General features: G+C 47.2%; 1 long non-coding RNA gene across 1 annotated transcript; it reads right to left on the bottom strand.

Moving 5' to 3' along the window:
* Positions 1-4,676: 4,676 nt before the first annotated feature.
* On the bottom strand, positions 4,677-24,347 carry LOC102160616 (uncharacterized). Its single transcript, XR_014837286.1, has 4 exons — positions 24,072-24,347; positions 23,352-23,482; positions 13,773-13,913; positions 4,677-6,444 (listed from the first exon to the last, which is right to left on the bottom strand). It is a non-coding gene; the product is annotated as an uncharacterized LOC102160616 (long non-coding RNA).
* Between the last annotated feature and the right edge of the window lie 3,509 nt (positions 24,348-27,856).

Here is a 27,856-nt window from a genome sequence, read left to right as displayed (position 1 = left end):
CTCTGGTGTAGGCTGGCGGCTACAGCTCCAATTAGACCCCTAGCCTGGGAACCTCCCATATGCCACAGGAGCGGCCCAAGAAATGGCAAAAAGACAAAAAAAAAATTAGAAAATATAGATGAGCAAAAGGAAGAAAACTCAGATCGCTTATGATCCCATTGTTGGAGAGAAGCCACCATGAATGTTTTGTTCCATATGGGTGTATTGGTTATCTATAGCTGCTTAACAAATATCCCCCAAACTTAGTAACTTAAAACACACATTTATAATCTCAAAGTTTCTGTGGATCAGAAACCTAGGAGAAATTTCCTGGGTGTCTTGCTTTGGGGATCCCTCACAAGGTTTCCATCAAGGTGTCAGTGGGACAGCTGTCGTCTCAAGGCTGATGCGGAGAGCATGTGATTCCAGGCTCACTCATGTGGCTATTGGCAGCTCTCAGGTCCTCAATAGCTGCTGGTTGGGGACATCAACTCTTTGCCACAGGAGTCTCCCTGTAGGGAAACTCGCAGCATGGCAGCCAGCTTCCCAGAAAGGAGGCGAAGGAGGGAGGGCATCCATACAGAAGACAGTCCATTTGTGACCTGGTCTTAGAAGTGACAGTCCATCTTTGGCTCCTTGTTCTATTCATAGAGCTGAATCACTCTCAAAGCGGAGAGATGACACAAGTGCATGAGTCCTAGGAGGTGGGGTCATTAGGAACCATCTTAGAAGGCTATGACAATGTCCACATTTGGTTTCTGTTTTACTTATGAATTAAGCCGTGAATCTTGACCTGTGGAACATGTAGAGGGGCTCCTTTCCAGATTCTAGATTCTACTGGGTCAGCATCTCCATGGGTGGGGACCTCTCCCCTCTATAAACCTATCTTTCAAAAACTCCATTGGTCACTCTGATGGAGCCAGGGTTGAGAGTCACTGGCAAATATAAATAAAAGTGGATGTTTATATATGGGGGCTGGGGTGTCGATATATGTGTATGTGAAGTGGATGTGACACACAACTGTGCATATTGCTTAGAAGTGTGTTTTCCCCCTCAAACAGGCTTGAATACAAATGTGCCTCGGCTCCCCGTGTGGGGCTGCCATGTCTGTCCCTCTGCTCTCTGGGAGCCACGCCTGAGGGGTGCTCCCCAGCAATTGCACCTGGCAATCACGACCTTCAGTTCTGGGGGCTTTGGGGGAGCTGTGAGGGTGGTAGGGGTGCTCAGCCTCCGTGTTTGGCCCCAGTGCAGCTCTGACATCAATCTGTCAGTGCAGAGGACACTTTTAGATGCAAGTCTGCTGGTGTGGGGACTTTAGGAGAACAGGAATCCCTGGCTGTGAAATTGCTGGCATTTCATGATGTGAGAGAAGATTTACAAGCTCCATGCTGTGCTAGGCTGTAAAACCAAGCCCAGTAGTTATGCAATCAAGCCTGTGGGGCAGGCAGAAGGCAAGGAGGTGGCAGGTGGAAACAGGGGAAGCCACCTCCTCACTGTGCCTGGGACCCCCCGGACCCAGTTACACACCTATGGGGGGCTCAGGTCAAGGTTCTTCCTCCAGCCATATCCGCCTTCTGGGGAGGATCTCCCGGTAGTGGTTAGGGAACACATGGGCCAGTAGTAGTAAGTGAGATGGTGGATTCAGAATGGAGAAGTTTCAAAGGTCCCCTTACCTGATGCTCCCTTAACAGGGTACCTTCCTTGCTAAGAGTCTGTTCTCCTGCTTGGCATTCAACCCTATGACCCATTCCAAAGGAGACACCCAGAATGTACTCTCCCATGATCCTATTTAATTTTTTGTACAATTAATAAACTTTTTGTCTTCCCCACTAAAATAAAAGCTCCCTGGCAGAAGGAATCTCAACTGTCTGGCCCTCAAAGTATTGCTGGGCTGCCATACGTATATGTTGGCAGAATAAATGAAAGAATAAATATTTGGATGCTTCCAGGGGTGGGGAACTCACCACAGCCCGTCCTGCAAAGCTCTTGGCCATTGGCTCTTCCTCAGCTGGCTGCCTTTATCTCCATGTGGCCTTCCTTCCTGTCTTCACTTGCAGGGCCCCTTCTGAATAAGTCCACTCCTCCTCCCCATCGGAGCCATCCAGGGATGTGAAAACAGTGGCTCCCTTCATGCTTTCCAGGATGAATGTCACTGTTTCTTTCAGCTTTCTTCCAGGTATCACCTGTGTCACCCTAGCTATCCTCCTCCAAAGGGCTCTAATGGGTCACAGACCCTCAACAAGCTAGGCTAACTCTTTCGAGACCCTTAGCAAGTCTTGACAGTTTGCCGATTTTGAAACCCTCTTCCCCCAACACTCTATCTATCTATCTATCTATCTATCTATCTATCTATCTATCTATCTATCTATCTATCTATCTATGTTTTTAGGGCCGCACCCATGGCATTTGGAAGTTCCCAGGCTAGGGGCTGAATTCGGAGCTGCAGCTGCCGGCCTACCCCACAGCCACAGCCACACCAGCTCCGAGCCGCGTCTGCACCCTATACCAAGCTCATGGCAATGCTAGATCTTGAACCCACTGAATGAGGCCAGGGGTCAAACCTGCATCTTCATGGATACTCCTCAGGTTCGTTACCGCTGAGCCATGACAGGAACTCCCCCCAACAAATATTTAGATCTCTTCTTCACATGCAGAGTTTTTAGGTAGGAAATGAGTCAATCGATGTAACTGAGGATTGATGGTTTAAACCAGTTCCAACTCTGCTCCTTGCTCAATTTTTCCAATTATAAGCAGCTGCAAGTAGGGGCCCCCAGATTTGGGGGAGCGGCAAATGGCTCTACTGACTTTGCCCCCACCCCCAAGATTCTCTGGACCAAAGTGAGAGGTGTGGGACTGAAGGCAGGGTGAAAGGCATGGTGCCCCTGGACAGAGAAGGGGACCCGCTCTTTCTCTCCATCAAGGATAGTGCTTACTTGGTGGAGGGGCAGGGCACTGGGGGGCTTGGACCCTTAAGGAGCGGCTACCAATCAGATTTGACAGGGGGGAAGTTGCATTTGAAAACTGATGTACAATATTCATATTATTTTCATGCGTTAATCTGCAAGTCAAAGTTCAGCAGTTTTAATGCCTAGTAGGGAAAGAAAACAGAGTGCCCCAGGGTTTTGCGTGAGTGAGTTTCTGAAGGTCAGCAAACTGGCTGGGACTCTGCACCTGCTCAGCTCCCCCAAGCTTGGCGCAGCATCTCACACTGATGGCCCCCTGGTACATCCCTCCTGACTGCCCCTCCACCTACTGGCCGCAGGGGCTCTTTCAGCCACAGGGGCAGGACCCAAGCGCACAAGAGGACTGAGCCGAACTCTGCCTCCTTGGTGGGTCGCTCTGGGAACCCAGGAGGAAACCACGTGGAAACCACGTGGCTGGGCTTAATAACCCAGGCAGGGAAGGGCTGGAGTCTGCTGGGGCCACCTGGCCCACGTCAGCTGCTGCTCTGGCCTGTGCCCCTTGGTGGTGTTCAGCCCCTCAAGATGGGCCTGAGGCCTGAACCTGTGAATGTTAAAGTATTAAGATTTCTGGATGCTATTTTGCAGGTGCTCAAAAAGGAAGGGAGGAGCAAGGATACCTTAGATCCACTGTGCATTGATAATTTCTTTTTTCTTTTCCTTTTTGTCTTTTTAGGGCCACATCCGTGACATATGGAGGTTCCCAGGCTAGGGGTCTAATTGGAGCTACAGCTGCTGGCCTATGCCACAGCCAGAACCACACCAGATCCGAGCTGCATCTGCAACCTACACCACAGCTCATGGCAACACCAGATCCTTAACCCACTGAGCAAGGCCAGGGATTGAACCTGCAACTGCATGTTCCTAGTCGGATCCGTTTCTGCTGCGCCATGATAGGACCTCCGATGGTCTCATTCATTCATTCATTCATCCAACATCCATCCATCCTTCAGTTAGCACGTGTTCAGGGCCAACGGCAACTTCCTTTTCCATCCTCCCCTCTTCCAGCAGCCCCCACTTTCCGTCTCTTAGGGATTTGTAAAAGTTTCTAAATAAAACATTCAACACTAAAACTAACTGCCCAGGAAAAGCCAATATGTATATATGCTATTTAATTTTCAAAAAAAAAAAAACATTTTTGCAATAAAAATACCAACATTTTTGGGAAAAAGTACACATTCCCATTCCATCTCCAGTCTAATAAACTGTCCCCAAGTCATGTCTCATGGCAAATTTCTACACTTCCATATCATTCTGAAAATCATCCTGGTTTGACATATTTTACAGGGGAGGGTTGAGGGGACTGGTGGCTTGGACAACAGCTTCATCAGAGAAAAGGAACAGAATGGGTTTCATCATCTGTGAAACCCTGGTTGGGCTGCTGGGGCTCGGACAACTCTCAATGTCCCTTAGAAAGAAAAGGTGACTTAAAACCTCAGACTGTCACACAGCAAATACACAGAAACAAAACCTTAGGAGATTGGCTGTTGAGGGCCTGTTGAAATTGGGATCTGCCCTCCCATGAAAGAGAGAAGCCCTATTCTGGGCTCATGACCAGGGGACTCTGTGAGGTGCCCTGGTAGATGAAACACTAGATTTGGGGAGTGGATTAGGATGTTTCTGCCACCAGTGAATTCTCTGACATCCCCACTGCTCACCTGGTCCACACATGGCAGGGCCCCCTGCCCCACCAGAAGCGAAGTCAATATTTACCTGAAAGATGTTTATCACACCTATGTACTGCTTTTTTTTTTTTTTTGCTTTTTTTTTTTTTTGCTTCTTAGGGCCACATCTGTGGCATATGGAAACTCCCAGGCTGGAATCGGAGCTACAGTTGTTGGCCTACGCCACAGCCACAGCAATGCAGGATCCGAGCCGTGTCTGCGACCTACACCACAGCTGATGGCAATGCCAGATACTTAACCCACTGATCGAGGCCAGGGATCGAACTTGCATCCTCATGGATACCAGTTGGATTCATTTCTGCCGTGCCATAACAAGAACTCTGCCGCCTATGTGCTACTTTTAATTGGAGCCCACCATCCATGCAATGGATATTTAGGGGACAGGCTTGGGGATCGTGGCCCACCAGTTTTTCAGCTCTCACTAGTGTCTGAATCCTGGTTTAGGCATAAATGTCTTGGTGCCTCATTCTCCCCACATCGAATGTGGGAGGTTACACAGTGATAAACCCTGAGAAGCTCATAGCAGCCGCTGTTGTGTAAACAATGAGCAGTTCAGAGTGTTCTGAGGGCCCTTGCGCTGTTCCGGAAGGTCTGTGTCATTGGACCTGTGAAATCTGAGGCCTGGAAGGTGATGAAGATGGGAGCACATTGTGTCCACCTCCCTGGTACCTGGAGTGAGCGCCACCAGCGCACGCCGTGTACCCTGGCTTTACAGCTCCCTGTCTCAGCGCTGGCCAAGGTCAGTGGTTTTGCACCCTGCTAGCATTTATAGCTTTAATTGTGGTGCTGAAGGTCCCAGTGCCTCCCTCTCCAGGTCTATTTCAGTCAGAGGAAAGGGATCCCACAGGGGTGGCGTGTGTGTGTGTGTGTGTGTGTGTGTAGCCAGAGCCTTACCCCCTCAACAGGTGTCCGAGCTCATGGACTTGGCTCAGGCAGCTGCCCTTCAGGGCCAGCTCTGCTGCGATCGGCCATGTGCTCTTGGGGCTGACTTTCCAATCTTGCTAAGACTCCATCCCCTATCTCTAAATTGGAGATTAAAAGTACCTACTACACAGGATTGTTGGTCCATTGAACTTCATGTAAAAGGCAGAGCATAGAGCTTGGCATAGAATGAGCTCCATCAATGGAAACATCCTTCTTCCCTTCGTGGGTTCTTCTTGCTGTGGGTTGCCCAGGCGAGTTGGGGAGAAGCTGCCTTCTCTTGCAGTCCTGGGATCCCCAGTGGGGATATATCTCACACTTGTCTTGCCTGCTTGTTGGCTGGCCTTCCAGAACTTTCTACTTCTTTTGGTGCCAGAAGCAACAGGGGCTCCTCAGGACTCACTGTCCACCCAACCTGATGAGCCACAGACTCAATCTTCCATAAGGAGTCACAGGTAAGATACTGACCACTGCCTAGAACAGACCGCTCTGGGGTCCCAGCCCTCCCCAGCCTTCCTGTCAATGATTGTGTACATTGGCTCTGGGTTCCCAGGTTCTGTTCTCTGCTTAAGTGATGAGAACAACCCTCAGCTCTTACTTTAGCGAGGCACAGGGTCATCTAGATGTCAGATCCTTCCATCATCTGCCCAGAAGGACCATTTCGGAAAATAGGTCACGTGTTTCCAAGATCATAAGATCTTTCTGCCTACTCCTGCCCCCTGCCCACCCCCACCACACACACACACATACACACACTCACCCACACACATTGCCCTGTTTCTCCACCCGTGAAATCCCAAACTCCAGGTGCTTGACCACTGGGCTCATATCTTGTTGTTCTTGTTTGGCTGGTTGTGGTTTCACTTATCCTGCAGGTTTTGGGTAAATTGTCTTTGAGCCTTTAGAAAGTAAACAACATAAAGATAAATCGGTGTAGAAGCTATTCAAAATATTAACTTGTGTGACTCAGTAACTAGTTTCTGGGTTGACCTCGGAATCAAAATTTTCTGAAGATCTCTGTTTAGTGAAGAGTATGTGGAGATTACAGGAGGTTAAAATACACTGGCTACTGTTTGCAGTTATTTCTTTTGTCTTTTTAGGGCTGCATCAGTGGTATGTGGAGGTTCCCAGGCTAGGGGTCTAATCGGAGCTACAGCTGCCGGCCTCGGCCGAAGCCCCAGCAATGCCGGATCCGAGCCACCTCTGCAACCTACACCACAGCTCACAGCAACGCCAGATCCTTAACCTACTGAGCAAGGCCAGGGATTGAACCCGCAACCTCATTTCCTAGTCGGATTCGTTTCCGCTGCACCACAACGGGAACTCCTGTTTGCAGTTACTTCTTTGTGTTGATGAGGGTTTCCTCGATAAGGTACAACCCATCAATACAAAACATGGAAATAAGTCAGATGCAGAGGCTGCCCACAGCTGAGTCACACAATTCCTGATTTCCCTTTTTTGTGTTTATCAAGTGACCTTCTTGTTCCGTCTATGTCACAGATCAACTTATAATTATAAGTAAATGTGATATCTACTTGCACAATCAAATACCATATAAACTGTATGAAATAACGCTTAGGTAAGTTCTTTGAAAGTATTTGTGCATTGTCAGTGTTTGGCTAACCACTAGCAAAGATCCCTCACATTTCAATGTCTTCATTTATGTCGAAATGCAATGTGAGTCAGCAGGGAGACAGTTCCACTTCAGGGATCCTGAGTTCTTACACCCTGTGGCTTCCCCTTCCCCTGGGTTCTCGGATTCAGCTCACGCATGGGAAAAGCGTGGAGGCTTCTAAGAGGGTTTTGTGGCTGGGTCTGTAAGTGGTGCCCATTCCTTCTGTTTACCCCCCATTGGCCACAACTCCATTGCATGGTCATCACACCTGAATACAAGGCAAGAAGTGTGTGTCCAGTGAGATGAGAATATATGAATATATGTTAAGAATAGCAGAATCTGCTATAAATATGTAACTTCAGAGTTCCCTGGTGGCTCAGTGGGTTAAGGATCCAGTGTCATTGCTGTGGCTCTGGTTACTGCTGTGGCTCAGGAACTTCTGCATGCTGCAGGCATGACCAAATATATATATTTATATATATATATAAAACCTCACCCAAAGAGCTCTCTCAAAAAGCTTGGGCAGGCAGCTTGATGACCTTCCAAAGATGCCCAGATGCCCATGTCCTAATGCCCAGAACCTGTATGTTACCTTACATGCAAAAGGGACTTTGCAGATGTGATTAAGAATCTTAAGATAAGGACATTTTACTGGATAATCTGGGCATAATTGCAAGAGTTGTTGGAAGTGGAAGAGGGAGGCAGGAGAGTCAGAAAGAGATCTGAAGATGGTACACTGGTGGCGTTGGATGTGGAAGAAGAGGCTGAAAGGCAAGGACTGTAGGCAGCCTCTAAAAGCTTCAGAGGCAAAGGAATGGATTCTCTTCTAGACTCTCCAGAAGAAATGCAAGCCTTGCAGACACCTTGATTTTAGCCCTATGATGTGCATTTCAGGTTTCTGATCTCCAGGACTATAAGATAGTAAGCTTATACTGTTTTAAGCCACAAAGTGGCAATTTGCTACAGAGCCCTAGAAAAGAGCTCATCCTACTTTGCATCCCTACTGTGTGCCTGGTCCCTAGTAGGGACACATAGTAAGTGCATTTTTCATATGGAGTTTGGTGGGGAGCAAAGCAAATCTGTGAAGCAGAAACTGAAGTCATCAAGGAAGGTGGGGCTGCATCCTAAAAGTTGGGGGAGAGTGGTCAGGGAGCCCAGGTAAGAGAGGGGATTGAACTTCCAGAAAGGAGGAGCCTTGGGAGGTGGTGGCCTGGGAGCAGCTGAGTAAGGAGCACGCACCCCCACGATGAGGGGTTTTGCATGGAGTCAGGGGAGCCAAGTCATAGAAACAAAACACTCTCTGAGGGGAGGCTGGAAGGAGTTGTAGGTAACAACTTGGGCTCTGGGGGGCAGAATTCCAGGGCCAAAGTCTGACCTCATGCTCCTCTTGCTATCTAGCTGTGTCACCTTAGGTGCTTCACAACCATGGCTGCATAACAAACCACCCCAAGAGTTGGTGGTGTAAAATAACCATTGTCTTGTGCTCACACAGTCTGTGTGTTAGGGCACAGTGGGGACAGCTTTTCTCTGATCTCTGATTCCTGGGCCTCCAGGGGGAAGATTCCAAGCCTGGGGATGACTCAATAGCTGGGGGCTGGAATCTTCTGGAGTTTGACACCAGCTGGCTGTCAGCTGGAGTTGTCAGCTGGAATACCCGTGAGAGGCCTCTCTGTATGTCCCAGGAATCCTTATAGCATGGCGACCTTACTTGGAAGCTCAGGGCTTACCATGGTTGTTTTACGCCACTAATTCTTGTGATTTCATTGGAAACTAATAAAATGTAACAGAAGGGCCATTGCTTGACTTCTGAGGCTAAATCATAAAAGAAGCTACAGGAGAGTTCCCGTTGTGGCTCAGCAGAAATGAACCCAACTAGTATCCAAGAGGATGCTGGTTCGATCCCTGACCTCGTTCAGTGAGTTCAGGATCCAGCATTGCTGGAAGCTTTGGTGTAGGTCACAGACATGGGTTGGATTTGGCATTGCTGTGGCTGTGGTGTAGGCTGGCAGCCGTGGCTCTGATTGGACCCCTAGCCTGGGAACTTCCATATGCTGTATTTGTAGCCCTACAACCCCCCCAACCGCCCCCCCCCAAAAAAAACCCAAAACCTTTTTTTTTTTTTTTTTTTTTTGGTAGGGTCACCTTTGCAAATGATCCAGCATAGTCAGTTGGGAAGGGGCAGGAGTCGGCTTGGTTGCATGAGGGAGGTGACAGGGAGACGTGCTGAACACACAGGACAGCCGATTCACATGTGCTGCATGTGGAAGACCCTGGTGTCAGTGAGGAGACTTTACCTCACCTTCTGTCTTCAACCACAGGGAAATGTATGAGATCACACAACATAACTGCAGAGGCTGGGCTCGCTCCAGCTTGGCTGAAGGAGAGACTCCACAAGGCCAGCTGTCCTGGATCCCTACTGTCTACGCTCTGCCCTCCTCAGGAAGGGCTTTGCCCTTGAGACTTGCAGTATGATGACGGTAGCAGTTCCCAGAGTCACATCCAAGCACCTACAGAGCAAAAAGCAGAAACCATTCTCAGAATCCAGCCCAGCTCCTTGTAGCTCCTTGGCCAGGATTGGGCCAAGAGGCTAGGATTACCATGGCCAGTCATATTAGGTCCCTGGGGGCTGCCATCACAAAATACCACATGCTACGTGGCTTGAAGCAATAGAAATGTAGTGTCTCACAACTCTGGAGGCTATAAGTCCTAGGTCCATGTGTTGGCAGCACCAGGCTCCCTCTGAAATCTAAAGGAAAATCCTTCTTTCCCTCTTCCTAGTTTCTGGTGGTTTGCTCCAAATCCTTGAGATTCCTTGCCCTGTCGATGTGTCACTCCAATCCTCTGTCTTCACGTGGAATTTTCCCTGTGTTCTCCCACCATCTTGCCTCTGTGCATGCCTGTCTCTGAGGCCAAATTTCTCCTTTTAATAAGGACACCAGCCATATTGCATGAGGCCTGCTTAATGACCTCATTTGAACTTGATGACCTTTGCTAAGACCCTGTTTCCAGATCAGGTCCCATGCTGAGGTAGTGGGGGTAGGTCTACAGCTCATAATGCTGGCTTAGAAGACTAATCCTCTGAAGTGGAATTGATATTGGCAGTGAACCACAATGACCCCTAAAGCCCTCGAATGAGTGAATGAGGGAATGAATGAACATGGTCCGTGGGGGTTCACATGGAGTCAGGTAATAGCTTTGTGGTGAGGCCTATAGGGTAATTTTAGCCTTAGAACTCATCGAGGATATTTGGGCACTGGTGCCCTCTGCTTATGACAGATTGTTGATCACAGTTATGATTTATCTCCGGCTGCATCTTTAGTCAGGAATGCAACCCCTCAAGGAGAACTCACGCTGTTCCTCTGGGAAATTCTGACAAACCACATTATGGCATGGTTTCCAGGAATGCATCATAATGAAAAAGTCCACCCTGCTTATACAGACACTCAGCAAGTACCCAGGAGCACCCACCTCATATACACAAACCAGCATCACCAGGGCAACACTGGCCAGCAGCCGGTTGCCTAGCAACACCGCCTCTCTCACTCCCACCTTCCACTACCCCTGTCCTGTGTGAGGGCCTTCTGGGGTTCTCTCCCCATCAAGGCAGTTCTCTGTGGGCAGGATGATTGGACTTCACTGCAGGAAGAAGAGGGGACTCTGGATACCCTACTCATAACACTTACCCTTGTTGTTTCAGAATATTTTTAGGTCTACCCAACCCCAAACATACCACACACTTCTTAGAAGCCAGACTTAAAATTTTCACCCCCCCACTGAAAGTCCTAAATAATACATGATGCCAGATTAGAGGTTGCCAGCCTTGTAGAGGAGGCACCAATTCGCTTACCTTGCTCTTTTGAGCCAGTTGGGGACTGGGTGGAGTTGGGATTTCAGAGTGTTCCTGGGAGGGCCCAGAGTTAAAAATAAAAACTCCCCCTCATAGTCTATTAACTAGAAATTCATCCCAGCAGATCTTTTTTTAAAAATGCATCTATCTCCACAGAGAACTGGTAGTCGGTTCCTTTCTATCGTAACTGATTTTCCCATTAAGAAGAACTGATATTTTTTCTTTTTAAAAAAATTTATTATAGTTGACTTAGAACATTCTGACAACTTCTGCTGTACAGCAAAGTGACCCAGTCATATACATTCTTTTTCTCATATTGTCTTCTACCATGTTCTATCACAGGTGATTGGATGTAGTTCCCTGTACTATACGGCAGGACCTCATTGCTTATCCATTCTAAATGTAATAATTTACATCTACTAATCCCAAACTCCCAGTCCATCCCACCCTTTCTCCTTCCCCCTTGGTAACCACAGGCCTGTTCTCTATGTCTGTGAGTCTGTTTCTGTTTTGCGGATAGGTTCATTCGTGCCATATTTTAGATTCCACATGTAAGTGATTCCATATGGTATTTGTCTTTCTCTTTCTGACTTAATTCACTTAGTATGAGAATCGCTAGTTGCGTCCACATTGCTGTAAGTGGCATTATTTTATTCTTTTTTATGGCTGAGTAGTATTCTATTGTGTATACATACCCCATCTTCTTAATCCGTTCATCTGTTGATGGACATTTAGGTTGTTTCCATGTCTTGGCTATTGTGCATAGTGCTGCAGTGAACATGGGGGTGCATGTATCTTTTTGAATGAAGAAGGACTGATTTTTGACTCGTGGAAACAGGAGATTGGTGGAGTTAGAGAACTGAATTTTGCACTCAGGACATGGGGACCAGGTCAGACTCTTGTGAAAGTAGGTATTCAGGGGTTTCTAAGTGAAAGAGAAATAAGGTACAGAACAGAAGAAGGATGCCAAAAGCTGTCCCAGCCAACCAGAGCTGGGACACGGGGGGTCATCTGTCCTTTTGACCAGTCTGCTTTTGCTGCTGGAAAAGAGTGATTTTTCTCCAGTAGCAGCACCTGCCCTTGAACTTGAACCCTCTAATAGGGTAATGGTGTCACGATCCACCGAGGTACCCAGGCTACTCTAAACGCCTCCCTTGTCCTGAGTCTCTGTCGGCAGGTCATTACTCTTCCACTTCCTCGCCATCTCCATGCCCCCTATTAGTTCAGACCCTTGTACTCTCCTCCTGTCCCCGTCCCTCTGGCTCTGTCATCATCCATCCTGCCCAGGATGGTCTTGTGGAACTGTTCATCTCAACACACCACTCTTGGGCAGGACATCTTCTGTCTGTCCCTGCAAATCCACTCTGTCCTGCTCCTGGCCCTGGGGCCTGACCTGGGTGGACCATGAGGATGGCCTCCTGTGGCTTGTGGCTTCTGGATGGGTTTGGCCAATGGGGAGCACTGGCAGGAGGTCAAAGGGGAAGAGAGTGAGGTTGGAGTCTTTACACCCTGTCACTGTGGAGTCACCTTAACCAAAGATCACAGCTCCTCTCAAGGACTCTCAGCTACTGCTCCTCCCCTCACCCCTTCCAACAGCCCTCATGTTCCTTGGCTCAGGTATAGCTTATGCCTTGTAGTCTCACTACACTCTGCCCAAACCTTTGTAAGAGAGACTTTCCATGGAACACTCCTCAAATGATCCTCACTGGAGTGTGTCATCTCTTTCTGCTGAGTCTCTGAATAATTCAGTTCTCCTACTTAAAACCCTCAAAGGTTCCCACAGTCTTTATTTTGTAATTTTTTTTGTCTTTTTAGGGCCACACTTGTGGCAGATGGAGGTTCCCAGGCTAGGGGTCCAATCAGAGCTGTAGCCGCCAGCTTATACCACAACCACAGCAACTCGGGATCTGAGCTGTGTCTGCAACCTACACCACAGATCACAGCAACACTGGATCCTTAACCCACTGAGCAAGGCCAGGGATTGAACCTGTGTCTTCATGGATGCTAGTTAGTTCTGCTAACTGCTGAGCCACGACAGGAACTCCCATTTTTAATTTTTTTGTTTGTTTGTTTGTTTTTCAGAGCCGCACCTGCAGCATGTGGAAATTCCCAAGCTAGGGTCAAATCAGAGCTGTAGCTGCCTGCCTTCACCACAGCCACAGCAACGCCAGATCTGAGCTGTGTCTGGGACCTACACCAAGGCTCATGGCAACGCCGGATCCTTAACCCACTGAGCCAGATCAGGGATCGAACCTGCACCCTCATGAACACTAGTTGGGTTCGTTACTGCTGAGCCACAACAGGAACTCCCCACACAGTCTTTATAATAAAGTGCACATTGATAGTCTAGGATTCAAGGTCCCCTGTCAACCAGCCCCCATGGACCTTTCCAGCCTGGTTCTTGCCACTGGCTTTCACTTACTCTAGAATCTAATTGTAAGGAGTCATTTGTATTTGCTCTCAGATATTTGCACCTCTCAGCACCCTGTTTTTATGCCTGAGCAGCCTCTCTCTCTTTTGTGATCTCAGGAAATCTTGGCTCCCTTCTAAGGCCTGTACCAAGGTCCTAAAGGCCCATCACGGTGCCTAGTATTTGGTAAACTCTCAGGAGTTACAGACGAATGAATAAGTGAGAAGTTCTGAGAACCTCACTTCCACTCCCTAGGTCATGCAAAGGGATATTTGCGGATACATAAGACTTGATGCTGCAGGAAAAGGATTTCATGCGCATGTCAACCCAGGTGCTATACAGTCTTCTTTCCTACCTTTTGGCGACAAGTGGCAAGGGAAAAGTGAGAAGGCTTCTACCCACAAATCGGCACGAGCTTGTGTAACCCCATCAAAGCTTGGGAAGAACAATGCCACCTTTGCCAGCAGGCTCTCTCTGATGATCCCTGGATGAATCACTGCGGAAAAAATAGAAAGAAGATGTTCTAGTGAGAGCCAGACATGTAATCAGTAGGAAAATCTCTTGCTTCGGGGTGTTCTCATTCAGTAAATATTCCCCTGCTGTGAGCTTCCTGGGAGGGGAGGCCCTGGTGGAAGGTAGGAGTGGAGTGGGGGATGGGGGGGGGAGGAGGGGAGAGGAGTGAGACTGGAGAAGGAGAAAAGGGTTAGCATAGCTCAGTCCAGAGGGGAGGCTTCCAGAAGCCAAGTAGCTGAGTCCTTCTCACCTGGAACAAGTGCATGGAGGCCCGGGGCCCAAGAGAGGGGACCAGAGGGCCTAGAGGGCTTTGAGTCTCCCTCATTTAGGTGGGACAGTTCACAGAGCAATTCTCCAGTCCTCCTTACTCTGGATCTGATGGCTGAAGAAGTAATTTTCTGAAAATGGCATAAGAAACTCTGACTAGTGAGTCCCAGTGGGAAGGAGAAGCCAAGGAAGATTTCACTTTTCCATTTTATGTGGTTCTATATGTTATTTTTGAAAAATGCCAAAGAGGTTATCTCATCAGAATTTTGGACCAATTGGTTTTTACTTTATTTCTGTATTAAAAAAAATAATAAATGATGGAGTTCCTGTTGTGGCTCAGTGGGCTCAGAACCTAATATCTATGAGAATGCAGGTTTGATCCCTGGCCTTGCTCAGTAGGTTAAGGATCCTGTGTTGCTGCAAGCTGTAGTGTAGGCTGCAGATGTGGCTCAGATCTGGGCATTTCGGTGGCTGTGGTGTAGACCAGCAGCTGCAGCTCCAGTTTAACCCCTAGCCTGGGAACTTCCATATGATGCAGGTATGGCCCTAAAAAGAAAACAAGTAAATAAATAAATAAACAAATAAATAAGAAGCAAATGTTATTAAAAATCAATGCAGCTATTGCACCTCTAAGATTTCTTAGACATCCCTGGGCTTGTGGGGTTTTTTTGGTCTTTTAGGGCCATACCCATGGCATATGGAAGTACCCAGGCTAGGGGACAAACTGGAGTTGTAGCTCCTGGCCTAGGCCACAGCCATAGCAATGCAGGATCCTAGCCACATCTGTGACCTACACCGTAGTTCACGGCAGCACTAGATCTTTAACCCACTGAGAGAGGCCAGGGATTGAACCCATATCCTCATGGATACTAGTCAGGTTCATTACCGTTGAGCCACAGCAGGAACTCCCCTGAGTTTAAGTATTCTGTCCTTTTGGTCTCACACACCATAAAAATGTCCCAGAAATTCTGACAGCCTATTAGAATCTAAATTTCCTCACCTACCTGAAAGTAGTGCTGAATCTCAAAATCAGGACTTAATTCCTAATGTCCAGTATGGAAAAGATATTCAAATTTTTCATGTCTAGTAACAATATTCACTTTTTCTTTCCCCTCTGGAAGTACCCTCCCAGATGCTCAAAATAGTAAGACAATATTTTATTTTTAATAATCTGAGGATGCAAGCATGCTTTTTAGTGTTGTGTGAACCTGCCAATCCCTAAGTTTAAGAAAGGTTCCCTGGGCACTTGGAACACTCTGGGGGGCTTTCATTGTACCTAGAAACGGGGGATCACTCCCCACGTTGTCTCCAGTTAAAGACCCTGCCAAGACCTGGCCTCAGTCAGGGCTGCTGGTTTCCATTCCTGTTCCAGAATCTTATCTTCTTCTTCTTTTATTTATTTATTTTTTTCCTTTTCAGGGCCACACCTGTAGCACATGGAAGTTCCCAGGCTAGGAGTCAAATCACAGCCACAGCAATGTGGGTTCTGAATCACATCTGTGACCTACGCTGCAGCCTGTGGAAATGTCAGATCCTTAACCCAGAGAACGAGGCTGGGAATCAAATCCCCATCCTCATGGATACTAGTCGGGTTCTTAACCCACTGAGCCTCAATGGGAACTCCAGGATCTTATCTTTTCTATGGAGCTTCATCTTACTACTTCTTAGCAACTCCTAACTCTCCTAAAACAGAGGCAGCATATTCCCTTGATGACATTGCTGGAGCTTCTGAATCAAGCTTCTCCTAAGGGTAGCCTTGTCATTATATTTTGTTAGAAGCCAATAAATTCCCCTTTTTGTTTCAGAGTATTCAAGTTGGGATTTTCACCTCAAGATAGAGATACCCGAGTGATGATACGTGAGGCTGAGACAGTCCGAGATCTGCCCCAGGTTTCCGGACCTAGGGAGGGACCTAACTGCTCCAGCTCCCAGCTTGCTCCAGGCTGCCATGAGGAACCATCAGCCCTCAGAGCCCAGACACGACAGTGCCATCCTACCACCAGCTCCACTCAAGCTCCTGCCCTGGATAATCTCCTCTGGCTTTCTGTCTGATGGCTGGGGTCCCACTACCCTTGGAATAACCTTCAGATAACAACGTTTCCCCATGTCCTGACCAGATTAGTCTGGGAACCTCAGTGAAATGACTCTGAGATCAGGACAATAATGGGCTTGGCTATGGGCGGCTGTCCCAGCAGAGGCTGGGACAGTGAGGCAGGGGTTGACAGGCTCCAAGTGAGATATGGAAAGAAACAAACATGCATAAAGATTGATTTCTCAATAATTTCTCCATAGGAGTTCTCCCTTCTGAGGCTGGACTGGGAGTTTGGGATTAGCAGATATAAACTATCACATATAGGATGGATAACAACAAGCTCCTACTCGGAGTTCCTGTCATGGCACAGTGGTTAATGAATCCGACTAGGAACCATGAGGTTGCGGGTTCGATCCCTGGCCTCACTCAGTGGGTTAAGGATCCGGTGTTGCCATGAGCTGTGGTGTAGGTTGCAGACGTGGCTCAGCTCCCGCGTTGCTCTGGCTCTGGTGTAGGCCGGCAGCTACAGCTCCGATTGGACCCTTAGCCTGGGAACCTCCATATGCCACGAGAGCGGCCCAAGAAATGGCAAAAAGACATAAAAAAACAAAACAAAACAAAAAAAACCAAGGTCCTACTCGATAGCACAGGGAACCACATTCAATGTCCTGTGATAAACCATAATGGAAAGGAATACAAGAACTATATTGTAAATTTCTTATATATATAATTTATGTATAAATTTCTTATATATGTAAGAATGTATAAATTATATATAATTATATAAATTTCCTATATATATAAATTAAAAAATATATATTTTTACACATATTGGTCCTAGGCCAACTAAACAAAGCCTGTTCCTTTAGCAAGTCCTCCAATGGATGGTCCCCAGTGGAAGGCCTTGCTGATACCCGCTGTCGCTCTAATGAGGGGCTTAGGGCTGGCCACCGTGGTGTCAGATACATACACACACACACACATATATACATATATATACACACATATGCATATATATATGAATCATTCTGCTGTACTGAAGAAATGAACTTAACATTGTAAGTCAACTATACTTCAGTAAAATAAATTAAAAAAAAATCTCTCTCCTGGAGCATCTCTTGGGACTAAGCAGCTCTAAACTAGTGGCTTCCTTCCCTCAGCCTCTCCTTGTTGATTGTGCAATGAAGAGAAAGAGGTGGTACAACCACTTGGAAAACCATTTGTTAGTATCTAGTAAAGGTGAAGACATGCATATTCTTTGACTCATATAAACCCTGGAGAAATACATGCACGTGGCACAAATGTATGCCTATCAAAAATGCCTGCCGCAGCATTGTCATAATAGTCAATACCTGAAAACGACTCAAATGTTCACCCACACTAGTATGGTTATATAAATATGACATACCCATGTGGTGGAATACTATGCAGCCACGAAAATGAAGGCACTACTGCTGCACACACAGTAGGTGACTCTCATAAACACAACTGAGCAAAGGAAACCCAGCACAACCCCCCAATGTGATTCTATGCATATAAAGTTAAAAAGAGACAAAATGAAACTGTTTTCCTTAGGCATGCAAACTTAAGCAGTAAAACTACAAGAAAAGGAAGTAAATGCCACCAGAGCCTAGGGAAGATGGAGAGTGTGATCAGAGAGGGATACGCAAAGGATGTAAGAATGACGGCAATGTTTCATTTCGAGAGGTGAGTACATGGACATTTGCTTCATGGTTAGAATATCTAAGGTTCTATGCACTTTTCTGCAATGTACTTTAATTTTCATAATTAAAAAAATGAAAGAGGGAGAGGGCCTTGTTTTAAGAGGAGCTTAGATAAGGATCTCGCCCTTGGAAGCTCTCTGCTTTGAAAGTGGTCCTCAAGGAGAGCCATCTCTGCTTGGTCCTTACATCCCTGCCCTGCTCCTGGGCATCAGTCCCAAGGCCACCGGCACTGGCAGGAGGAGTCTCATCCTTGACTAAGCCTGACTCAGCCGTCCCTGATTGGGTCTTCTGGGCCCTTGCATCCCAAGGATGTAATTGAGTGTGCTCTGTGGGAGAGAGTCTGTAATGAATTTCCTAGGATGGAAACCAACCGGAAATCAAAATCGTTGTGCCAGATTGCCGATGTGCATCACAGCTGAGGAATAGCTCTGATATGCCTGGCTCAGGCTGGCGCCTGGTATGCACAGCTCATGTCTGATTTCCTCCTTCTCCTCCTCCACTTCCTCTGCTCAGGTGACTGGTGTGCATACCAGCTCTGTGAGTGAGACAGGAGGGTCTTGTCTGGCTTATATACCTTCTCATCAAGATCCTTTCTGAGCATTTGGAATGTTTATCTCCATAGCATTCAGCATAAATAAAGCCAATAACATGATGACAATAACCATAATAACCGTAAAATCAGCCTGGCATAAATAAAGCAGGTGCTCATTGATAGGGTCCATTGCTCCCGGAGATGGGCAATGCTGAAGCTGGGACTGAGCAGGCCTCTGCCCCTGAGGAGAGCCTAGAGTGAGTCACTGGTGAAACCTGGCAGCTTTGGTCGAGGCACATAGGGCCCCCTCGTTTGGCACCTGGGGAGTGGTGAGGCTCCAGTTGGAAAGACCCCAGTCTCTGGGATGCTGGTCATCTGATGACTTGCTATGCAAATGGAAGCGCCTCCTTTTCTTCCTTTGTCCCCAGCAAGGCAGAGTCAGAAATGCTGTACTCAGCTCCTTCACTAGGGATTTACAGAGGCTGATCTTGGTTGCTATCCCTTTTGCCCACTCTCTTGCCTGAAGTCCCCTCTTCCTCCCCTTGGCCTCAGAGGTCACTGTTCTCTTAGCCTGTGGATACAAAAGCTCAGCTCAGATCAGGGGCCTTCCCTACAGAGGCAGCTGCTAAGTTCCTGGGACCAAACACTTGCTGAGACCAGAGCTTGGAGGAAGCTCAGAGCAGCCTAAGAAGCCTACAGTTTTAGAAAAAAAAAAAAAAAAAAAAAAAAAAGGGAGATAGGAACAGGCACGAGGAAGTCAGGAAGGAGCCTCTATTACTGACTGCAAATAGAAGCTTCAGTTTGTGGTGCAATGAAATCACCGTATATGGCTTGGGAGGAAATTCTCTGCAAGGAGTTGCATGCAAATAGGTCATCAAGTAATGGCAAAAATATGTAGCCAAATGGAGGTGCCTCTGCAGGGTTTCTGCGTCTTTAGGGCTAAGTAAACTCCAGGAAGCCATAGGGATGCAGAGCTTCATGCCACAGAGAATGAGGGACAAGAGATGTTCCCTCAGCTTCCTTGCCCAGGGTCCTGCCTGCCCCCTCCCCATGGGGACCACCCTGAGTCTGACCAGCATCCCTGTTCCCTGTTGCTGACATCAGGCGGGGACTCGGAGATTGCCTGAGACACTGTCTGTGACTAATGCAGTACTTGAACAGGAAACAGACTGGAAAAGGCTTAGGAGGAGCTATAAATAGCCCGTGTCCTAAAAAATCTAACTTAAGAAGAAATGGAATTAACACACTGGGAGGAGAACAAGGAGATCGCAGGCTCCAAGCAAGGCCAAGACTTCTCCTGGGAAATGAGCTTTTCTCCCAGATGGAGCTCTGTCTGCCCTCATAGGAGTCACTCTACCAAGTGTGCCCTGCTCAGCCCTGGGGCTGACAAGCCAGCCCTCCCTGCCCACCAGTATGATACCCTGAGTGGTCTGTGGTTCTGGGGATCAAGCTTTGTAGGGATCACGTAATGGCATGTGTGTGTAATGAGGGTCACTGAGACTCAGAGCTCAAGGACAATGAATGGTCTCTCTTGTTGGGGAAGCTGAGAATTGAAAAACTGTCAGGAGTATTCCTTCTGTTTGCCTCAGTTTCTCCTCTATCTGTTAGGCCACAGCAATCCCTTTCCATCTTGAGCCCAGTGAGGCGAGGGGAGAAAAACGTAGGCCATCTAGCTTTGGAGTGAATGATGGGTCAGCAGACTGGGGTTCTATTACCAACCAAGACACTCATTTGCTAGGTTACTTGGCCTAGACATTCAATGTCATTAAGACCCTTTGCTTTTCTGTAAGATGGAGAGGTTGGTCATTCAGTGAACCTCAAATATTTTTTCTATTCCTTCTTTCAAAGCTGCATAACATTTCTCCAAAGAAATGTCATAAGCTGGAGCAGAGCTGCCCTGGTTGAGGTGGGGACCTCACACTTACACACATTTACTCCTTTCGTAGCTGCTGAGAGGCCACCACAGAAGCCTCGGGCTTCACAAAGCACAATTGAAAACCACAAGACTAGAGCCCTTGACAAGGGGTAGGAGGCTGGCTACCCTGAAGCTACTCCTTGTGTCCCTTTTCTCCTTACCTCCGTGTAGAGGCTAGTAAGTTAAAAGAATGAAAAGTAATATTGAGTGATGGAGAGTTAACTAACAAAGGAGGAATGTATATATTTTACAACCCCCAGCAAACTTTTTTTTTTTTTTTTTTTTTTTGCTTTTTATGGCTGCATTCATGGCATATGGAGATTCCCAGGCTAGGGGTCTTGGAGCTGTAGCTGCTGGCGTACACCACAGCCACAGCAATGCCAGATCTGTGCTGTGTCTGTGACCTGCATCACACCTCACGGCAATGCTGGATCCTTAACCCACTGAGCAGGGCCAGGGATCAAACCTGCGTCCTCATGAATGCTAGTCAGATTTGTTAACTACTGAGCCACGATGGGAACTCCCCAGCAAACTTCTTAATATCCTCACTGAATATGGGGATGTGCTGACAGCAAAACAGCCATAATCACCATCCACCCAGGAGCTACACCCTCTGCAATGTGACTTTGTGGCTCCTCCCATCAAGAGGTGGAATGGATTTCCCCATTCTTTGAACAAGCACTAGCTTTGAAATTTGCTTTGAACAATGTTTAGCGGAAGTGATAGCATGTCAGCTTCAAGCTTAGGTCTTTTTTTTTTTTTTTTTTAATCTTATGGCCACACCCACAGCATGTGGAAGTTCCTGGGCCAGGGATTGCATCCAAGCCTTAACTGCAAGCTATGCTGCAGTAGTGTCAATAAGCTTAGGTCTTAAGAAGGCTTGTATCGTCTACTTAACCCCTGCTACAGGCCCAAGACCAGAATGAGCCTCTGACACGTCACATAGTACAGAACTGACGTGTCTCAGCTGAGGCTGCAACAGAGCAGCCAGCCCCCAGCCAACTGCCTGAAGACACATGAGCCCCTAGACTTATGAGAAATAATAAACGGTGGTTGCTTTAAGGCACACATTTTTGGGTGGTCTATTTCTGTTCCAGCAATCTATTACTAAGGAGCAAAGCACCCCAAAACTTAGCAGCTGAAAACAATTTATTATATGCCAATAATGAGTTCCATGGGTCTATGCCTTAACTAGTCTCAGCTAGATGATTCCCACTTGGGGGGGTCTTTCATATGGTTACAGTCAGAGGTCAGCTGGGGCTGCAGTCATCTAAAGGTTTGACTAGACTGGGTGTCTGATGGCTCACGTGGATGGCTGGCACTTGATGCTGGCTGTCATCTGGGGGCTCAGCTGGAGCTATTGACTCTACATGACCTCTCTGCCTGGCGTGGGCTTCTCACAACATGCCCTCTGGGTTCCCAGCGGCTGGAAGAAGAAGTGGCCAAGCCAGCCAAGGGCTATGCCAACACTGGTACAGCATCACTTCCTCTATATTTTATTGGTCCAAGGAGTCCTCCCATATTCAAGAAGGTAAAGATGTAGATGTGACCTCTTGATGGGGAAACAGCAAGATCACATTTCAAAAGAGCATGTAGGATGGGAGATACAGTTGGGACCATCTGCAAGAAATAAAACCTGCCACAGTTGATCAGCATTGTGATGGCAAAGATTCATTAGACAGACATTTTTGGTTTACATGGTCCCTTCTTCCCTGCAGCACTACTTTCTGTCCATCCTCCCTGGCTTCTTATGTTAATCACACGAGGTTGGCAGACACTGAGCAACCGGAGAGGAAGACCCGCAGAGCCCCACTGAGCACTGTAAACTCCTATGAGCTCTGCAGGAAAGAAAGCAGAGACTGCACAGTGATCCCTGCCTGCCAAGGGCCAGGAGGTGGGGAGGTGCCCAGCCTGGAGGTGTTAGCTGGCTTTTCTCGTCTTCATTTTTCTAAGGGCTCTTCTGCATGGGAATGAGGAAATGCAACTGTCTAATTTAAAAAGTGAATGAATAAAGTCAATGCCATTTAAGTGTTTTGCCAATACCAGGTGCTGTGAAGGGGAAAATCAGACGATTAATAGGTTCAAGCTGAGATTTTCACCTTATTACCCACACAGTGAAGTGGAAGATGTCAGGTCCACCTGCAGAGGCTGGAGATCTTCAACCACCCTGTTTAGCTTCTCCCAGGACCATCGCCCTTTGAAACCAGACCTGACCCAGTAGTAAGAGCCCCAGCTGTGCAGGAGGAGAGGATTAATGCCTGTGTTCATGACTCAAGTGTTCCTGAGGAAGCCCCCACATAGGGCCTTGACCTATCTTCTCAGCTCCAGACTTTTCCCAGCTCAATCTGAGTGCCTGGGCTTTTGCTCCAATTCTCACAGTGAATGAGGTGTCCCCTGGGCCCCATTTGGCCAGAACACTAAGCTCTTACTCACTGCTGCCATCTTGCCCTTTGTCAGCCAGATCCTGTTCCTGACTCCAAAACAACTTCCTGTTTCAAACAGGAAGTCCCCTCAGACAAGCAAGATGCTGCTGCCCACCTAAGGGCAGCTGCTAGAGACACTTCCTGCCAGAGCCCCTGCCAGGTCTGCAGCCAGCTGTCACCTCCCCTGAGGGCCCTGCCTGTCTTGCATGCCTTGTAGCTGAGCCCAGTGGTCAGGACAGGAAGTTCGCAGATGTCTCCTGCGCCGACTTGGGTTTTGGCTTGCTTGGGTGCCAACATCCTGCCTGCCCTGTTCCCTACTGAGGGGGTAAACTAGACTGGTTTTTAATTAAGCCAGTACCCCAGAGGGCCTGGGGGAAGGGACAACCTCAGAACTCCTTCAGCAGCTACCAGAGCAGGGTGGAGTTCTGGGGAGCTGGGAGCAGGAAAGAGAAAGATGAAAGTGAAGTCAGAATTCTAAGTGGTTCCTTCCCCAGCTGAGGTCATGTGCCTTCTGTGACGGGAGCTCACCTGCCTTCGGTGCTCACCGGAGAGGCAGCCCCTCCGGGCAGAGGCTTGCTGGGCCCACAGCTCCACTCACCGCATGTACACACCCATCCCATCCATCCATGCAGAGGTGGGGAGCGTCTTTGAATAGCATCCTGCAAATCAAGCAAAATAAAAGGCGTTATCCTCTTGGTAATATGTGCATATGAGAATATCTGAACAGAAAAAAGACAATTTCAGGAGTTCCACCTCCAGAGATAAAAATGCCTATATTCGGAGTTCCCATCGTGGCGCAGTGGTTAACGAATCCGACTAGGAACCATGAGGTTGCGGGTTCGGTCCCTGCCCTTGCTCAGTGGGTTAATGATCCGGCGTTGCCGTGAGCTGCGGTGTAGGTCGCAGACACGGCTCGGATTCTGCGTTGCTATGGCTCTGGTGTAGGCCAGTGGCTACAGCTCCGATTCAACCCCTAGCCTGGGAACCTCCATATGCCGCAGGAGCGGCCCGAAGAAATAGCAAAAAGACAAAAAAAAAAAAAAAAAAAAAAAAAAAAAAATGCCTATATTCCAGAAGAGGTTTTTGTTTTGTGGGGGGGGTTTGTTTTAAATCATGGGTTACCAAATTATATGCTTCAGAAACTCTCTCTGGTGCTACCTTTGGTCTTTAGCTGAGCCCTTCTCCCAGGCTACAAAAGTCACGGGGTCAATATGGCTTTTCGAACCACACCTTAAAGGGCAGGTCTACCTTCCTAATTGAGCTCAGCTTTCTCTCCTCCATCCTTTGCCCACGAGGCCTCAGAGAAACATGCCTCCCTCTTCAGGGAGGCTGCTCAGCTGTGCAAGTCTGTCCTCCGCTCCCTCCTCTGAGGGCAAACGAGAGCACCCTGGCAAGACTGATGCCCTGGGGCTTTTAGACTCCCAGAACCCTAGAACAGAAACTCTAGGAAAGGGCGGGGGAGGGGGGCAGGCTCAGAGCCTCCAACTCCACCTGCCTTCCCCCGACCCCACCTCCTTCTCTCTCAGCTTCCTCTTTCCTGGCTCTTCCTCCCGCTGTCTCTCCCTCCCTCCTCTCCTCCCCTCCTTAACAGGCACACAGGGTGCGTATGCTGTGCTGGACCCGGATTCTGCTGTTACAGGTAGATAGAGCTCACAATTCTATCATTGACCGTGACCCTGATTGGATGAATGAGTCACTTTAGTTCGCTGAGCCTTTGTGGAGATGTTAATACCACTGAGGACTAAATGGATTCAGATCTTTTAGGTGCTTAACCCAGGGCCTGACACAGGATAGATTCTTCTGGTTTTGGTTTTTTTTTTTTTTTTTTTTTCTTTTCGGGGCCACAGTGCCACATATGGAAGTTCCCAGGCTAGCGGTCAAATTGGAGCTGCAGCTGCCAGCTCACAGCAATGCCACAGACACAGCCACACCAGAGTAGAGCCTTGTCTGGGACCTATGCTGCAGCTTGTGGCCACACCAGATCCTTAATCCACTGAGAAAGGCCAGGGATTGAACCTACATCCTTAAGGATACTAGTCAGGTCCTTAACTTGCTGAGCCACAATGGGAACTCCAGGATAGATTCTTAATGACTGATAACCAACCTAATCTGCATCAGGTTAAGTACCTACTGTGCACCAGATGCAAAAGACCCAGAAGGGAGCAGGGAGAAGATCCTTTTAAAAGATCTCTATTGTAACTTGTCATAACCTATTATAATAATTATTTTTATAAAGGGTGGAAGGAAACCAAGTAGCTTCCACTGCCTGGCACTCAGGGACTGGATTTCAAGGGCTTTTGCATGCCTAACAACACAGAGTAGCCTGGCGACTGGAATGAAGTCAAAGCCAGATCCGGTGACAAATTACACTTCCATTCAGCCTACTTGCCTAATTGGTTTGCCTAAAATCATTTCTCCAGGGGCAGCAGTCTCTAAAATAGGAGGAGGTCACACATCTGATGGGCCTATACTTCTATCTTGGAAGTCAGTCAGCTGAGAGCCCTGCACAGGCCTGCAGAGCTGCTACCAGTGTTGGGTCATCACAGGGTCCTGAGAAATGTCCCCTCTTTGGAGAGGCTGAGGCTGGTTTCACTGACTCTGCCAGCTCTGGCTAATTTGGGGGCTGCCTAAAGGGACAGGGTGGGAAGGAAGCTGAGCGCTCGTTCCTGCTTTGGGGGACAGGCACTACCTGCCCCAGTGGGATTGGAGAGGGGAGGCCTGTTTACCATCCCCGGGTTAGCCGCGCCTTGGGAATTGGTTTGAAGAGCTTATTTGCATTTCCTGCAGGCTCAGCTCTGCTCACGCCCCATGACTGCTTTCTCAGATGCTCGTTACTTCTCTATTGGGAGTTCCTTTGGGAATAGTACTCTGGGGTTCATTGCCTCATCCCACACAGAAGGAAACCTAGGGAGTTCCCATCATGGCTCAGAGGAAATGAATGTGACTAGGATCCATGAGGACACAGGTTCGATCCCTGGCCTCGCTCAGTGGGTTAAGGATCTGGCATTGCCGAGAGCTGTGGTAGGGCTCGGAGCTAGTGTTGCTGTGGCTGTGGCGTAGACCGGCAGCTACAGCTCCAATTCGACCCCTGGCCTGGGAACCTCCATATGCCAAGAGTATAGCCCTAAAAAAACCCAAATCCGCCCCCTCCCAAAAAAAAACAGAGAACTGAATCAACATAGAGCTCTACCTGACCCATGAATTGCAAGATACAGTATCATAAATATGAGGACGTCTCCTAAATTAATACATACATTTAGTGAAATGCCTATCAAAATCTCGAGAAGGGATTTTCCTAGACCTTTACAAGCTGATTCTAAAATTCATATGGATTCAGAGTTCCCACTACTGTTCAACGGGATCAGTGGGGTCTTGGGAGTGCTGGGACACAGGTTTGATCCCCAGCCTGGCACAGTGGGTTAAGGATCCAGCATCATTGCAGCTGTGCTTAGGTTGCAACTGTGGCTGGGATCTGATCCCTGGCCTGGGAACTTCCATATGCCTCGGGGTGGCCAAAAAAATGAAAATAAATAAGTAAATAAATAATAAGTAAATAAAATACATGGAAAAGAAAAGGCCAAAGAATGGCTAAAATGATTTTGAAGAAGAACAGGGAGGAGAGACTGACTCTGCTATTTACTAAGACTTATCATGAAGCTATTGATATAAAGGAAATTAGTGCTAATTGTCCACAGAATGGACAAATAGACCAATGGAATGAAAGAGCCTGGAAATGGACTCACATATATCTGATATATGACAGAGGTGACATTTATAAGGAAAAGATGGATTAGTCAATAAATAATGTTGGGCAATTGGTTATCCATATGGAAAAGTTAAAATTCAAGATGGAATGCAAAATAAAAACATTTTTTTAAGAAGTCGAGTTTTTGGAAATAATGTAAACATAAGAGACTAGATTTATGACATTGGGGTAAGGAAATATTTTTTTAAAATAGAGAATAAACCCACAGGTCACAAAGGAAACAATAAATTTGCCTAAATTAAGACTACACTTTTCATTTACAGAAAGACACAATAAACCAAGTCAAAAACTCATCACAGACAGTATCCAAAATATATCAAGAACTCCTACAATCAGTAAGGGAAAGGCCACCCAGGAGAATAATCAACCAAGGGTAGGAATTGGAAATTCACCAATAAATGACACCAATAAATAAGAAACTTCACTTCCATGGTCCCTGGGGTACATGCCTATTCAAATCACAATGTGGTATCATTTCATCCCCATCAAATTGGCCAGACCTTTAGAGTCTGACAATACCAAGAGTGGATGGCAGTGGTACTTGCTGGATAGAACAGCACTGATGGGAGGAAATGGTACAATCACTTGAGAGAGGAACGTGTTCGTACTAAATGAAGTTAAGAATGACTATTCCTTGTGATCCTGCAATACCAATTCTATATATACAGGAAAACTCTCATATGTGTACACAAAGAGACATATACAAGGATGTTTTGCAATAGCAATTACAAAAGCAAAAAAAAAAATCCATAATGAGAAAGAGCAAATAAAATGTGCTATATTCACTCAATGGTGTACTACTCAACAGTTGAAACAAATTAGCATATCCTCCTGAGTAAATCTCAAATAGCAACATGCAGAAATTTCAAAATCATAATGTGAAGGGGAAAAACAAATTGAACTTCATATAGCATGCATCAATATCAAGTTAATCCGATTTAAGATGTGGAAACTGTACAAAACACTCTTTGAACATATATGATGGAGTAAAAGTATAAAAACATCTATTAGAATGATAAACATTAAATTCATGAGGAGGAGTTCCCTGGTGGCCCAGTGGTTAAGGATTCAGCATGGTCCCTGATGTGGTTCATTGTCACTGCTGAGGCTTGGATTTGATCCCTGGCCCAGGAATGTCCACATGCCATGCGTATGGCCAAAATAAACTCACAAAGAAAGGAAATGAATCCCTTTAATGGCAAGCATTAACTGTAATGTTTATGTTTTTAAAAAATATACCTGAAGCAAGTATGACAAAATAAGGGTT

Source organism: Sus scrofa, chromosome 2 (genome assembly GCF_054392235.1).
Source record: "Sus scrofa isolate SSC_HxYL_T2T_F1_AM1 chromosome 2, Sscrofa_HxYL_maternal_Yorkshire_Landrace_v2.0, whole genome shotgun sequence".
NCBI classification, from domain to species: Eukaryota; Metazoa; Chordata; class Mammalia; order Artiodactyla; family Suidae; genus Sus; species Sus scrofa.
The sequence above is the reverse complement of the archived record's forward strand: the minus strand, read 5'-3'. Positions and strand labels throughout refer to the sequence as shown.